Genomic DNA, 15,337 nt, shown 5'->3' with positions numbered 1-15,337 from the left:
CTTTCCTCCTTAGTAATGTCTTCAAGGATGGGAACCACATTCTAATCACGTTTCTATCCCAAGCACTTAGCCTTGAGTAATCACAGTCCAATCCAGAAAGCCTTCTTGAATCACACGTGCTCCTGGTGGGGCCTTGGAGGTAAAGCAGGGTCCTACCCTCCAGAAATCAGTGTTTTTCCCTCACCCTTGGTCAATTCCAATTGCGGAATTGATCTCAGTTTGAATATTATTGGATGAGAAGGCAACTGCTCATCCAGGACCTCCAAATCATCTAAAATTAGGGCATTTTCCCCTGAATTATTCTTTCTCTCAAGGCAGCTCATGAGTCGCTTTAATTGAGTGTGCCATTTCCTTTATGCTTCTTTATTTGTTACCTTGAATATTGCAGGTTTATATTAAACAGCTCAGTGATATTGAAGGTCCCGCCATCTGCACAAAGAATTTCTAAGCTCACCCCAAGTATAAGCCCTTTTATTCCTGTGAGTCCCTATTTCAATGTCATCACAAGAATTATCTTCCAAGTTAGACCTTTAATGATTTGCAAATATAAGTAGTGTCCTTAATTTTAATTCATGTTTTAAATCAGACCTCATGTTATACTCGATTATATCTTAAGGACTTATTTGCCAAAAGTATTTAGAGCCCAATGGCTTTCTTGTCCTGAATATAAAGGATTTGATGTCTATAGTTCTTAATAAAGTGGGTAGCAATTATTAATATAGTAATACTTTATTAGTTTAACTGAAACCAGAGATATAAATGTTTCAAGATTTAGACCTAGAACAGTAAAGCCAAATTAATATAAGTCCAAGAAAAAAGTCTATGAACTTAGTTTAGTTGAATTCTACATTTTTTTAAAGGAAAACTAGTGATTATTGTTACTCTTGGTTGTTAAAAATAAAAGAACAGTTCTTAAATTTGAATTTCTGGACTTATTAGTCTTTCATTAAATCAAAATGCCAGAGTCAGCAAAACATTGTTTTGAGGACAAAACAGAGCATTGTGCCAGTATTATATGCCTCTGCAGGGCTAACCTCCCATGCCTGGAGCTTGCCAAGCCTTCGGTTCCCCAGTGGACGACGAGAAACTGTTAATTATGGGATTTCAAATTACAGTGAAAGGAAATTGCAAGCTCACCCTTCCTGACGCGTAGGCAATTAGCAAACCATATAAATTTTAGATGGAATTCAAGGGCTCTGAGTCTTTGAAAAACAAAACAGCTTTTGGATGTGTAGTCACCGAGCCTAGGAAAGTGACTCTGCAAAAGCTGCTTCATGGCTTCATTCAGCCCTGGCGACAATCGTTATGGGGATAAAATCCTCTTTACACTGATGATTCACTTCACACGTGGATCTGAGGCTGAAACGCCTTAGAACAAGAAGAATTTCTTAAAAATAAATAAATACATAAATACACCCAATATGAAAGGTCTCCACTTTTCAACATCCTTCCAAGAGGTGAATTAAAATTCTCTGTGGAGGGATTAGTTCCTAATATGTTATTTGCGGTAAATGGAAAATTTCAGATTTTTCCATCTCAAACGGGTGCTGTGGGATTTTTTTTGGTGGTTCTCTCCTCGGTCAACACCTGCTTAAGGGCCTTTTAAAGTCAGACATGTTCAAGGAGAGACCTGGCAAGGGGAAGAGAGACGTGTTTCTTTCCTAGTCGTTCCTTAAACTTCCGTGGGGTGTTTTTCGTGTTTATTCCAATATTGATACGTGACCTTCTCAGCTGTGTGAGATGTCTCCTCTCTGTTGAATCAAAAGTTTTGCTTCTGTGGTGAGTCTGGCATCACCTCTCAGAATGTCCTACAAAGTGGGCATCACAATGTATTAAACACTTAGAAGAGCAAAATATAGTTTTGAGGGACCAAAGCAAGATGTTAATATATAAACATATTTTTAATTTTTAAAATACGTATAATTTTTTTTTCTTTGCCAAAATAGCTATAATGATGAATTACTTTTTACACTCAGAAAAAGAAATGTGTTTTGTATGTGTATTTGTGTGTGTGCGTGTGTGCACACACACGTGTCATGTACAGGATTGAAAGCGCTCTGGGTGAGCATGGTGAGGAACAGTTCAAGGGCAGGAGGGATCCTAGCTTTGCCTCCCTCCTCGAGTTTGACGAAAAAAGGGTGGGTTTTGTTGGTGGGATAAGAGCCACAAGGCCCATAAAAATGCCAGAAGGGGGTGAGATGAGCTCTCTGAGCCGGTGGCCTCAGCCGCAAGCCCCGGTCCTCATGCCACCGAAGAGAGGATGAGTCCGACGGTTTGGGGTGGCTCATCCCCAAGGTGGCTGCCACCCGAGACAGTGAGATCACGTAACTCAGGGAAACTACTGTGGTCTCCCCAGAAGTGCCCCTCGGGGGATGCTGGCTTGCTCCTGATCTCCTAGACTAGAAGCTCTGGACCCCTGCCCACACGTCCCTGACACTTCCGCCTCTTGGGCCTGGAGGAGGATGGGAGGCCGATGAGACTTGACCCATGGCGTGAAAAGTTGATATTTTCTCACACCGGGCCGAGGTATTTGGGATTTGCAGAAATACCTGCTCCGGAGTCCTCCTATAAAATGAGGCTGTTGATTCACACTCACAGAAATTCTTCTCGCACCCAGCCTGGGCCTGAGGCAGCAAGGGCCGGGGGTGGTTTCCAAAGTGCGTAGTGCACAGCGCAAAACCCACCCACCCCAAGTCTTGCAATGGATCTGGTTTACCTTTCCTCTGGGCCTCTAGCTGCTCTCTTGCTTCCCACAAACTTTTTCTCTTGATTTATTCACTGACATCTTCTCATTCTTAATCTCTTCCTAGTTTGCAAATCAACTAAACTCCTTGGGAGAAGGCATTGTTTGGACAAGTCCTTGTTTAGGCGCAGCTGTGATGACCTGTGGGCCAGGTTAACGCATCTCAAAGCCAGGCCAAGCTCTGAGCAGTTTAATGGGAGCAGCATCTCTCAGAGTCCGGAGCGGTCCAGGACTTTCCCGAACTGGCTGCCAGGATCCAGGGACAGATAGCGAAGGTGGGAACTCGGAAGGCCCTTGCCATTGAGCTGGCCTCTCCTCCTCACTAATCACCCCTCTCAGTCCCCGTGGCCACTGCACTCATGGGAATTCTCTCAAAGTACATTTAGCCTCATAGATGTGCTTCCTGTGGGTCCTATCTGGGTCGCCGAACTCCCTTCGGGCAATTATCCTGTTGGAGGGTCACACAGAAGCGGGTTCCTCCAAAATGAAACAAAAAAGTACGGCTTCTGGAAGCTCACAAGGAGATTTCACTGAAGCCACAGCAGAAGCAGGGAAATGAGGTTGATGGCAAACTGCTCACAATAGGCGACTTTGGTTTGGAAACCTAAAGTCTTCACTCATGAAAATGTATGGTACATTATCTAGCAGGGTAAATGCACACCCTCGCAAACTCTTCCAGACGGACTCATAAACTAGAAATTCATTCAAAAAAAGCTCTCTGCTTTCATGAAAAATGATCCACCGTTAAAACTGCTGGGATTCTCTGAAAAAGATGAAGGAAAGAGGTTAATAAATTCTGGGGGAAGTCCCAGGTGTCAGAGTAGGACAGACAGCAGAACTCGTGCCCACGCCAGAGCCCAGCAAGGGAGGTCGGGCAGGCCGTGCGGGGTGCCAGGCGCTCAGGCCCGGAGTTGGGGCTAGGTGGCAGCCAAGGGCACAGGCAACCATGCTCAGCGCCCCAGTGAGGGAGGAAAATGCCCCTTTCTACTTCATCGGCATTAATACAAGTTTCAGGAGAACTGTAAAATATTGTTTTAAGCTGAATAAAATCAACCTATATATACTTACCCTCCTTAATTACGGAAGTTGCCCTTTTGCCTCAACAGTGAAAAAAGCCTGAGAGACACAAAATATTGTTAAAAATCCCCGTGCATAAGAAATGGCAAAAAACCTCATCTTATGTGCATATCGAATCAAGCGCACAAAGTACGTATGCACACACATGTATAATGTACAGTCATTGTATACCCACCCTTATGCCTCTACACGCATTGGGCCCATAACACTTTGTCAGAATTCAAAATGTATTATTTATTTGGTGTTGCAATATAGCCAATAACAATGCATCGAATAGCAATGCAAAACAAATGTGAAGAGTAATATTTCAGCATCGGGGATGATGGAATAGTCATGATATTATAAAGATTATTATGTCGAACTTCCTAACAGCTGAATTTGCCTTAATTTAACTGAAGGGAATTAAAATCTTGGATGGTCTTTGAAACCTTGGATAGTCTTGAAGAAATGATTTGCAGTTGGGAAGTGGATATAAAGGAGCAATCACGCCACTATCATAACTGCTCCTCTGGGCAAAAAGATGCTTGTGGTGTGCATGCTTCCAGCAAGGTGGGGCCGTAGCTCATACCTGGGCTACGAGTAGGTGATGCTGGCTGTTTGTGAACAATACGTAGCATAGATTCATTTTTGTCTGTACCATGTTTATGTCAAATCCACACCCGTTGGCATTCATGACAGTCAGTGACATTTAACCCCCTTCCTCGCTTTCCTGGACCCATAAGAACCACCCCCATCAAGCACCCCCTGTGCACACAGTTGTCAAATACATACTGGAGCCCCAGAATGTCCTGCACTGTTAGGTATAAATGTGGAATTTGCATCTAGTGCCCAAAGTGTTGGCCTTAGTTGTGATTGTGTCTTGCTTAACCTGCTGAGATGACAAAAATATTACAAAATGCATTTCTCTTTCCCTCAGTGCATCACTGCCTTCACCCCTCGGCCCCTCGGTCCCAGTGCTTCCTCCCTGCTACACAGGACCAGGTCACCTCATGTCCTCTGAGTTTTCTCTCCGGAGCCCCTGTCTCTGCCCTGTGCCCAGCTGCCTGAGGCTCCCAGAGGATGGAGGATCCCAGGACAAGGCTGCTGCCCTTCGCATTAAGTAGGCGGGTGACCCTGGCTCCTTGAAGCCCATCAAACAAGCACAGATCAGGCACTTCCCAAACTCCGTGTAGCATGGGTATCAGATTCTGGTGAAAGATGTGGTTAAAAGGGAGGGGCCTCCCCACATGAACAGTGGCCGAGACGGGGCAATGCAGCCCCAGTCTCATGCAGCTGAGACCAGGGATCAGCTTCCACTGGCTCAACGTAAGTTCCAAAGAGCCTTGCAGGGCCGTGTAAGATCAAGATCTGAGCAAAGCATTAGCAAGATATGTTCCCAGGTCCAGGCTCTGCTGCTGGAAGCAAGGCCACAGAACTGCCCTGAGCTCATCCCTAAACTAAGGAGAGTGATACCTCCTAAGGTGATTACAGACGTGTGTTATCAGGTTGTGAGCTTCATGTTTAGTAAAAGTTCCATAAGTACCTTTCCTTTCCTACTGTCATTTTTTAAAAACATCATTGGTGGTTTGCAGAATGGCTGAAGTTGAAAGATTGGCATTAGTAGATAAGGACCCGGGGGGTTCCTGAATTTGCATGGAGCTGGCAGAGGTGTGGGTTACCACAGTCTCCTTGGAAAACTCTTGTGTAACACTTGCCAAAGAAAGCAAACCTATGAGAATGCTGGAAACCAGTCATTCGGCTCCAGTGATGCACCAAAACACAGTCCCAGCTTTTTTGACACACCTCTTTCTGAGAGGTGGATGTTGATTTCTACCCCGTGAGTGTGGACTGGACTTAGTGACTCACTTCTAATAAATAGACAACACAGGAGTGACGGGGTTAAAAGGACTGTGGGTTCCATCCTGGCTGTTTTTGTATCAGTCTGTCTCTCTCTCACTTTTCACCTCTGTCCGTCTCTCTGTCTCTCTATGTCTCTCTCTCAGTTACTATTTCTCTTTAACTCTCTCTGGTTCTCTTTCTGTCTCTCTGTCTCTCTCTCTTTGTCTCTGTCTCTCTCTATCTGTCTCTGTTTCTCTATATCTCTCTGTCTCTCTCACTTTCCACCTTTTCCTGTCTCTCTGTGTCTCTCTGTGTGCACATCTCTGTCTCTTTTTCTCTCTCTCTCAGTCTCTGTCTCTCTCTCTGGGATCATTTGCTCTAAGGAAGTCATCTACCCTGTCAACAGTGCACTCCAACAGCCAACACAGAGGCCCATGTCGTTAGGGGCTCAAGTCTCCAACCAAGAACCAGAAAGACCCTGAGGCCTGTGAACAGCCATGTGACTGAGCTTGAAAGGGGATCCTCCGCAGGGAGGCCTTCAGGAGGGGCTACAGCATCAACTGACCACTCAAGATCTTTATGGCAACCTCCTGAGGGACCTTGAGCTGGAATCATCCAGCGAACTCTACCTCAGATTCCTGACCCACTGAAACTGAGAAAATCAGTGCTTTCTGTTTTGAGTGGCAGAGTTTGGGGGTACTTTGTTATGTGGCAATAGCTAACTAGTACAATACCGGACAGAAATGTGTGCATCCACATCCATGCACTTCAAGACTCAACAGAAGTGTTCATGGCAGCATCATTTGCAGTGTCCCAAACTGCCATTGACCCAGTGTTCATGAACAGCAGAAAGACTAAATAGACTGTAATGCATTCATTCATACAATTTCATATGCTAATAAAAATGAACCAGGACAGCTATGCGTGACATCATGAACGAATCTCAGAATATAAGATTGAGCAAGAGAAGTCAGATATGAAAGAGTCTATACCGTGTATTTTATTTATGTAAATCTCCACAGTAACAAATTTCACCTGTGCTGCTAGAAGGCGAGAAAGAGGTTAGCTAACAACTATAGACCTAAATTGTATAATTTGTGAATAAGCAGGTTAGCTTTGATCTAACCTAAAACAGGAATCAGTAAGGATTTTTGTGAAGGGCTAGAGTAACTGTTTTACATTTTGTCAGAGCCTGTGGTCTGTCACAACCACTCAAGTCTGCCATCATTGGAGCACAAAGCAGCCTCAGGAAATACACAAGAGAATGGGCCTCACTGTGTCCCAATAAAACTTTATTTACAAAAGAAGCTGCAGATCAGACCTGGCCTGAGGGACAGAATTTGGTAACCCCTGCTCTACATATAACAATTCTAAACATTGTGACTGTTTGAAAGTACAATTTTATTATTTGGGGAATTATAGACGTACTCTAAAATAAAACAGTATTTCAGCATCTTTTTTCATAGTTGGTAGAATGAAATAAAAAGAAGAGAGAGAGATTCAACTTTCCAAATACTTGTGAAAGCCTTCCAACTCGGGATTCAGTTGGAGTAACAGGTCAGCCTGGTTTTCTGGCATTGGGTCCCTGGGCCCCTACCTGGTAACACTGACCAGGAAAGTCAGCTCAGCTGGAAGACACACTTAGGCTGCATTTTGATGTTCTTTTGCTGGATTGAAGCACCAGATTCAACATTCGTTTCTCATTCCAACTTCACCATATAATAGAGCCACAGTGAAACTGCAAGTATCTTCTTTCCATTTTTAATGAAACCTGCAATTTCTAAAATAGAGTTAATAGTACCCTCAAACACTCATAGCTTGGAGTAACTGTGATAGATTATAGATAGATAGATAGGTAATGACTTAAAAATTCCAAGGGAAAATAAAATGCATAAAACAAATTTACAAAACAAAATGCTCTGTCTTTATTTTTTAGTGAAACCAAACAAAGCAAAGTTATCCAGAGTGTGCACTGCTCATAAAAGCTCATCAACTCTTCACACCCCTACTGGGTGAAGGTGTGTGTGATGGTTGTGCTCACCTGGAGAAGGTCACCTGGGCTGGTGGGGCCTTGTCTAGTGGTAGAGGAGCTGAGGTCGTGGAACCCACCCTCCACCATGAGAGCAGCACCCAAGTCACTCAGTCCACGTTTCCTGAACATACATTTAATTTGGTGAAAATATACATATTTTCTGAAGCCACTAAGCTATCCCTGCATCTACACACCCTGGGTACCAGCTCCCACACCAGGTACTGGCTCCCAAAGTCTGTGGCATGAAATATTCCATTAAAACCAACCCTGTAAATGTTCCCCAACAACAGATGAAGGAGCAATGTGTTACTTGTCACATATTTGGCAGACGTGTCCAAAGACAGCTATCATTGTCACACATCTTGATGGTGGGTGAGGTCACTCAGGACTATTGATATTTACCAAGACAAACAACCAGCTCACAATTCAGTAATCCAAGTGAACACACTAAATGAAGCTGACTGGCAATAATTTTATGCCTTCTTCACAATACAACATTTTAAAATTCAAGATGTTTTAGAATCCACATCCAAAGAAAATGGCCAAAATTAAAAATAAATAAAACAAAGACTCGCCAGGCTTTAGGAAGTAAGTGAAGGAATAAGTGGCTTTGGTCCCTGGCTGGCCAAGCATGAATTTAATTATCCTCTGCTCTCTCCTCTGGATGGTCTCTGTACCTGGTAGGACACCAAGATAAAGGTTAACTTAATTTTGATTCCATTGTCATCGAGTGACTTCCAAAAAGTCACAGTACAATTAAGCACCATACCAAGTAGTTACTATTGCACAGAAAACTACCTGTCATAAGGTAGGTCAGGCAACTGAAGACAGAAAAAATTGCCAGTTTCTTAGGTGAAATAACAGGGTGTCCACAGCTACAAAGCATTACATCTAATTAATGGGCTGTGGAAGACAACCAGCCAGAAACCAAACATCTCTCTGTCTAAAGCTCTCAGCTAACTTTCCAGAGAAATTCCCTGCCTAGGAACGTAATTCAATTAAGGGCGGAAATAGGCAAATATGAAACCCAGACAAAAATCTGGTATTCTTCACATGTCCCCAGATCATAAGGTCGGGTAGTCAGGATGGCAAGTACAGTTACGAACACGAGCTTGAGCTCATGCTGTGATGAGTAGCTGCAGCAGCCAGAAGTGGTTCAGGATTAACCTGAAGCTCTGACAACCAGGGAAGCCAATATGCCAGCTGAAGTTCTGACGCCGCAGAATCTGTAGTCATACATAGACAGATGTCTGTGCAACTCAGCTCATGCTTCCGATGAGGACATCGTAGGAACTCTCCATGAAGACACCTGCCAGGGCACCTGCCCGGTCCTGCCCCTGGCCCCCTTGGAGGTCAGGATCACCCACACTTGGTGGGAAGACAGTCACCTTACCGAGAAGAGTAGGGAAAAGGATCTGGGAACATTACTGCTTCTGAAAAAGACTATTATTTTTATGTAACAGCTTTCCTTGATTGTATTTCACATACCACACTTGGTGCATTGGATGGGTGGAGAATGCATTCAACATTCAACATTTCTGTGAAGTCTGTGTGTGTGTGTGTGTGTGTGTGTGTGTGATGTACCTTTAGGGTACATTAAAAATCTATCTTGTTAAAAGTAAATAAATAAAGTTGCCATACCATCCAGCAATCTTGTTCCTGGGTATGTATCAGGAAAAAAAAAACCCTCTAATTTGGAAAGATACATGCACCCCAATGTTCACAGCAGCATTATTTACAATAGTCAAGACATGAAAGCAACCTAAATGTCCATAGACAGATGAATGGATAAAGAAGATGTGAGATACATACATATATATATATGGAGTATTACTCCGCCATAAAAAAAGAATCAAATAATGCCATTTGGAACAACATGGATGGACCTAGAGATTCTCATATTAAGTGAAGTAAGTCAGACAGACAAAGACAAGTATCATATGATATCACTCATATGTGAAGTCTAAAGTATGACACAAACTTATTTGCGAAACAGAAACAGACTCACAGACATAGAAAACAAATTTGTGGTCACCAAAGGGGAAAGGGGGTGAGGCAGAGATAAACTAAGAATGTGGGATTAGCTGATACAAACTACTGTATATAAAATAGACAACAAGGTCCTACTGTATAGCACAGGGAAGTATATTCAATATCCTATAATAAAACATAATGGAATGGAATATGAAAAAAAATACGTATACGAATGTATAACTGATTCACTTTGCTGTACAGCAGAAACTAACACAGCATTGTAAATCAACTATAATACAATAAAAAACAAAAGCAAACAAAGCAAAATAACTTATCTTGGGTCATACTTGAAAGGTCACAATGAGAGGTAATTGAGATAGAAGCATATTTGAATGTTGAAGGCAACATAATAAATAAATCAGCTTATGTAGGTTTCAATTCAGCGATCCGCAAAAAGGAAGAAAGAGCTACTTTACTTGTGGGCAATGGGGGGTCTCAGTCCCTTCTGGTTGGAAATATAAGAGAGGATAACAGAGCTCCAAACCATCTTCATTTTGCTCTCTTTTCTTTTGGATTAATATAAACATAGAAGGAGCTGAGGTGAATCTTGAAAAAATACCTTATTAAATCCTATAAAGGGGAACAGACGTTAATATAATTCAGAGTACAGGCATCCCAATATACCCTTGTGTCTGTGTTTCTTTGAATGTAGCTCTGCCGAACAGTTTTTAAATGTAATATTATTTCATTGATATTTGTCATCCTTTTTACAAAGCTCACTTTCCAAGAAAATAATAAAGTGAATTGTGGGACTGATATTGGTTTTCAAACAACTATCATTATAATCACGTAGTTAAAATCTTTCTAGTTCTCAAACCAAACTTTCCTGACAATGATAACTGAATTTTACCTACCTAGACAGGTCCAGCTTAGGTTACCCTTCTTATCTCCCCACCCAGCCTACCTGGTTTAGCCTGCCCTGTCCCCCTCACTAGACTGGGATCCTGGGGAAGAAATGGTGCTTTTCAACTCTAGGACCTACTTCCTGACTGGACCCTGAGAGGTTCTCTGCCTGTGTGTTGGATATGTCTCTTATGAAATTAATAAATGAATTAAGGAAATTAACTATGTCTAGCCTTTAAAATATCAGCCTATCAAATGACAGCCAGCACCAGGCACCCTGACCCAACACAGATAAAGAGAGTCACATGAGAGAGAGGGAGAAAATGTGCAGAGAAAGTGTCAATGGCTGATCTTCATCCACATTATGAGGGTGACGGTTCATCTCACCCACAGTAGTGTAAGCACCCGTGAGGCCAAGTGTGCACCTCACCTTGGTGAGCTTTGATTAGTCAGACTAAGTAAAGCTGAGACAGTCGCGTATGGTTGGACACAGGCTCACAGGCAGACAGTGGGGACAATTAAAATAAATAATATAATATAATTAATTAATAAAGGAACGCAGGAAGAAAAGAAGGAAAGGAGGGAGGAAGGAAGGGAGGGAGGGAAAGAGGGAGGGAGGGGAAAAACCAAAAATAGGAAAATGTACGGCAAAGTTGAGGAAGAAGACAATGACCATTGTGACCGCCCTTTTAGTGAGGGTCCTTGGACCACACTGGGGACAACTCTGGGGGAGTGAGGTGGGTGTGGACAGCAGGGCATCTTGTCAGAAGTGGGATCCACTCTTGTTTCTTGACAACTTTCTTCCAGAAGCAGTGGAATTCTTTTCCGTAATTTCCTTTTCTGTTGCTTGTAGAGATTATTTCTGCCTCTATGAACTTTTCAGTGTTTCTTATGTCAAAAGGCAGAATTGATACATCAAATTAAAGGAAATAGCAATAGGGGACGTTAGTTACCGTTTCCACTCAGCCACATCTGGAGGTGTTGTTTCCTCAGAAAGTTCAGATCGAGCCACAGAAGTGGTGCCGGTATTTATGCGGTCCTGGAGTAAAAGCTGTACATGGGGGACCTAACCAGGTGGGTCTGAAAGGACCATGTGGACTTGACACTTTGCCCAAGGAGTGTGTTGGTAGTACACAGGATACATGATGCTTATGAGGATGTGGGGTAAAAAAGTTACTTTGTGTCAACCACCCAGGGCCACACATTACACTTGTTACAAAATTGCTCAAGCTCACATATCAGTGTTGAACATGTGAACCTTAAGATGCTGTTCAGCCCAGGACAGGGGCTGGCAGTTGTCTGTATATGGGGAACAATGTTAACTATTTCTGTCCCCAAGATAAACACTTTTGTTTCTGAATTTATATCCCTGATCTGGGGGGGAGTTGTTTGCACAGGCGCCTCTGGGCTAGTACCCTGTGGACTGGCTCCCCTGACCCATCCCTTCCTCCTGTCCAGCAACACGATCAGCCTTCGGACCTCACCCACCATCGACTGCAAAGGTGCTGGACAAAGTCTATCTGAGGAACATCATGTCGATCTAAACAAAGGTCAGACTTAAGAGAAGCCTCCACACATTTTCTTCTTGGCACTTGCTTAGGTAGCAAATGCACCATCACCCTATGGGCTTCTGCTAAGAGGAGGGGTACGGGGTTGCTGGCCGATGGGCCCAAGCCCTGAAGGTCACTGCCCCAGCAGGGTGAGATGTCTCTTCAGCAGTCACTGGCATGCTGTGATTGTCACCTCAGTTTCAAGGATATCAGTGCATTTATAAATATTTAAGTGCCAGTCATTGCCACCTTGTTAAGACCAATGAACTTTCAAACTCAGCATGATTTATTGACATATTTAATGCTTTCATTCTCATAATATAACAGATACTTCTTTTAAAAACCCACCATATCCTCCTCCTCCTCTACTTTCTGAAAAGAGGCTCCCTTCCAAAGACAGTCAGAAAATTGGATTTGCTGTGTCAGGAGGGAGATAAAGCAGGAAGTATCTCTTTGTGCAAGGGCTTTGCACTACTTCTGTGGAACCCAGGAAGAATCACCTGGGAGAAAACACAACACAAACCACCATCTCTTCATTTAGCAAAGACAAAAGGTGTGCCCAAGAAGACCCACATCAAAAGGCATCCGATTACTAATCAGGGTAATGATCTGAGAGACAAATCCCTGCATCTGAGTTACCATTGTGTCCCTGCCCTGGACCACTCACTGAAGTCCTTTTGGCCTTTGGCTATTGAAAGCCTGCTCTTCCCAAGGTACCCCCAAGAAAGAGGCATTTGTTATTCTACCTTGTTCAAAGGCTATTCCTGAAAAGCTTCCTGGATTTGGTTTCTCCTTTTCTACTCAAAAGAAAAAAAAAAAAAAAAGTCTGGGCTGAGTTAAAGGGATTAGTCACATTTTCAGTTTAAAGGGAGACTGGTAAGAAGAAAGCTGGAGTTTGGGCTTCATCCCTCTTGGAGTGGCTGGGCTGAAGCTTTCAGATGTGCATCTACCTCTAATGACTTAATCACCTAATTAGCTGACTGGTACCCACCGCTGGGATGGCCTCTAGCCCACTTACCTTCAAGTGATTCAGCGAGGATTCCAGTGAGAAAAGCATACCTTGGACTTTAAGATTCCGGAGATAAGACACTGGGAAAGAAAAACCAAAATAAACCCATTCAGCAGGAAATGTGAAGTGACTTTTATTTTAAATCCTCTCTTTGAACCCATAGGGTGATGTGGGCGTGTCCATGTCCACAAACTGTCTTCCCAGCCATGTACTTTTCAAGTTTCCTTTTTGCAGCCTTCATTTCTACTTCTTTGATAGTTTGCTTTTATTTTTGAAGATTTTTAAATTGCTTTCCTTACCCTCCCTCAAATAAGCCTCTCTTTGTAAGTGTTATAAAAAGTGAGAAATCATGTAGGATAAGTGTTGAGAAGTAACAGACAGATAATTCCTTTGCTGAGAAGTTCAAGATTCTAAGTATAAAAACTGTCCTGATGTAACTCCAGGTTTGCCCATCTCTCCCCATTGTGCTTCTACAGAAGGCGCAAATTCACATGAAACTGGGGTGGAGGGAATCTCAGGGGTGAATGTCTACCATGCCCTCTGGCTTTTAAAATCCTTACCATCACGTGTGAAGTCTTTGGGGTGGAAGTAGGAGAGAGGGAGGGGTTCTTTAGTAAAAGGTAAGCTACAGAGAGTGATCTAGAGTGAAGGTTTGAAGCCAGGAGTAGGTAAGAAAAAGCAGGCATGAGGTCAAGGTTTCCCAAAATGTCTGGGGGACAGAGATGGGCTAGGGGAGCACACACCTTCCAAGTCCCTTTGGGCCCACACCTCCAGGCTCCTTTCCAGCACAGATCCACACTCACCAAGGTCTCCAAGCAAAGTGGGGGATTATCCCTGACTCACTCTGTCCTGGCTCCATGGAGAGGCTGGGAGCCAGGGAGAGGATGCTGGGTGCCAGCTGAGAGGGAGTTACATATGCAAATTAGATCACATCTTTTCCCCTCCTAAAGCATTCTGATGGTTTCTGTGGCTCTTAGACTAAGATCTTGAGTCTTTATCACACAAGCCCTTTGTGACCTGTCTCCAAACCCAGGTCCCAGCAGAGACCCTCACTCACTACTTTCTGGATGCTGGCCACCTATCCTATCAGCCTGTGCCCCTGTGTGTTCCTTTCAGTTGTAAGTGCCCTCCTCCTGCCCCTCCCCTGTAGGACAATGTCATATTATTACAGTTTTCAGCTTAAATATCATTCTTCTCTGGTGTGACCCTTGACAACACCTGCCGAGTGGGACTCTCCAGTTACTGTTTGTTACATCTCCTGGTCCACCCTTCACCTGCTTCCCATACAATGTAAGTTCCAAGAAAAAAGAGGTCTGGTCTGTCTTATTTCCAGCATTCCCAGTGTTAGTCAGAATACTTGGAGGGTATAAAGCATTTTATAGATAATCCTTAAGGGAAAGTATATGTGAACAAATATTTTTCTTTACCCTGATATTCCTGAAGGTGTGTAAATAATCTTCATCCTTTCTCTCACTATTTGGCATCCTAGAAGAATCCTCAACTTGCGTCACCTTCATCGACACCTTTTCCATTCACTCTTTAATTTTGGAGGAGGCCAAGGGCAGTGCTGGAGTTTTTCTTGCAAGAATAAGGGGGACTGGTGGTGCAGTGGTTAAGAGTCCACCTGCCAATGCAGGGGACATGGGTTCATTCCCTGGTCTGGGAAGATCCCACATGCCACGGAGCAACTAAACCTGCATGCCACAGTTACTGAGCCAGTGTGCCACAGCTACTGAGCCAGTGTGCCACAACTACTGAAGCCTGTGCACCCTAGAGTTTGCAACAAGAGAAGCCACCGCAATGAGAAGTCCGCACACCGCAACAAAGAGTAGCTCCTGCTCGCCACAACTAGAGAAAGCCCGCTCGCAGCAACGAAGACCCAACGTGGCCAAAAATATATAAATAATTTATTTTAAAAAAAAGATTAATGAGGATCCTCTAATTACAAAACCCCTCAGTCCTCTCATGCCCAAATGCCAGGTTTTGCCCTGCTGTCGGTTTTTCTTTCTGCCAGCTTCAACTTTCACTTTTTTGACTAGTTCTCTAGGACCTTTGTTGCCTAAATGAAACCACTGCAAAGGTCTCTGTCTTCTGCGCTCCATAGCAGTCCCTTCTATGCCAATGTGCTCCCTTGTAAACCTCAAAACCTCTACAGTGATGACTCCGACTTGCTCTCACATTTCAATTTAAAAATTTTAACCACATGCTTGGAAATCTATACCCCGATAAAA

This window comes from Delphinapterus leucas, chromosome 3, assembly GCF_059928025.1.
Source record: "Delphinapterus leucas isolate spDelLeu-1000000601 "Yukka" chromosome 3, BTC_Dleu_Yukka2, whole genome shotgun sequence".
NCBI lineage: Eukaryota > Metazoa > Chordata > Mammalia > Artiodactyla > Monodontidae > Delphinapterus > Delphinapterus leucas.
The sequence above is the reverse complement of the archived record's forward strand: the minus strand, read 5'-3'. Positions refer to the sequence as shown.